The sequence below is a fragment of the Diachasma alloeum genome, unplaced genomic scaffold (assembly GCF_001412515.2).
Source record: "Diachasma alloeum isolate Michigan unplaced genomic scaffold, Dall2.0 Dall_scaffold_00925, whole genome shotgun sequence".
Classification (NCBI taxonomy): Eukaryota; Metazoa; Arthropoda; class Insecta; order Hymenoptera; family Braconidae; genus Diachasma; species Diachasma alloeum.
Window position 1 is genome coordinate 82546 of NW_021681043.1, and position 1710 is coordinate 84255.

The window sequence follows — 1710 nt, forward strand, 5'->3', positions numbered from 1 at the left end:
TTTTGTATATATTCTAAACGTCTTGATTAAACTGTAATTTATATTCTAAATTACATTTGTTAGTGAATTGTTACATCCCTCAACAACCTCAATCCCTACATTGGTTCCGATACTGGTTGGGGTCTGGGTGAGAGACAGATCTCCACAGAATCTCAAAGGGAAGCCGCGTTTTTATTCGACAAAAGTGAAAATCTCCTCGTTGCGCGGCGTGCATTTTTTTATCATCGAAAGTTTTTACCCGTGCATCCTAGTGAAGTACATCCATCCTGGTGATCATCCACGTATCCTAGACTTTCCAGTGCCGCACATTCCAGGAGTTCGAGTGTTAAATTTAATTCCCCGCTATAGAAAACCGTAAAATTTCGTCGCGTGGGTACTCAACGGCATTTTCAAACGGGCGTCTCGTGAATTCTAGAACATTCCAAGCGTCCGAGCGCCGAGCCTTGGTTTTGCTACGTCCTTGCGAAATCAAAACAAGTGGTCGTGCACTAACATCATGAGTGCGACGATTTTATTTTTGTGTTATTGTGACGAGTGCCAGCACATTGCTGAGCACCNTGTCCGAGTGCCGAGCCTTGGTTTTGCTACGTCCTTGCGAAATCAAAACAAGTGGTCGTGCACTAACATCATGAGTGCGACGATTTTATTTTTGTGTTATTGTGACGAGTGCCAGCACATTGCTGAGCACCCAGAGACGTTGTGCTGTGCTGGTGATAATAAAGACTTCTAAATACTTTATTTTTCTCTCTCACAAGCGTCGATTTTATTTCATTTCGGATAAACTGTGAGATGACAACAACCGCGCTAACACAAAGACAAAGACAACGGTAGCAACGAGCAGCTGGAGGACAGTGACACACTGGCATGAGGGAGAGAAGAAAGTAACCTCGTGCCACTCTTCTCCGATGGCAGCGTTGAGAACATCGGGCCGACTCAACGAGCTCATCTCCGCTAGAGCATCGTCGAGAATCACATACACACGCAGGCATTACCTCTACCTTCAGGAGTGATGGACACTTTGTTGGTACGAGGCACATCAACGTAGCGAAAATGGACACCACATCCGCGGCACGGGCGCAGGAGGCTGGTCACCTCAACCGTAGTCCCTTCGCATCTACACACGCCAACAGGATTTTACGGGTATCAGGGGATCTGGACCCTCGCCTACGATCCGCGGCGACTTCGCGGCATGAGGGAGAGAAGAAAGTAATCTCATGTCGCACTTCTCCGATGGCAGCGTCGAGAACATCGGGCCGACTCACAGAGATCATCTTCGCCAAACCTCAATGAGAACTTCGCCCTCTGGAATACGCTACGTCACATCGAACGCTGATAGGCGTCTTCATCAGGGCATTACCTCTCTGACACATCATCGAGAGGCATCACACACACCATCGCAACACATGGCGAGGGTAAACAAACACACCATTCCAAGCTCACGACCGTCTCAACATATTAGCAACCTGGAGAGCAGCCCACGCCTAGCAGAAGCTAGGGTGACGCAGTCACCTCCATCATAGAATTTTTTTGAGCACAAGCTCAACCGTGATCAACGTATTAATTTTTTGTTTAATGTTTCAGTTTCGAAAAACTGCGTTTTTCACTAAGAAGGGGAGTCATGTAGCGCCTCGCTACATCCACACTCACGTGTCAATACACGGACACAACAACGCGTGCAGTTGAGACGACTGGACATCAGTGACATTATCG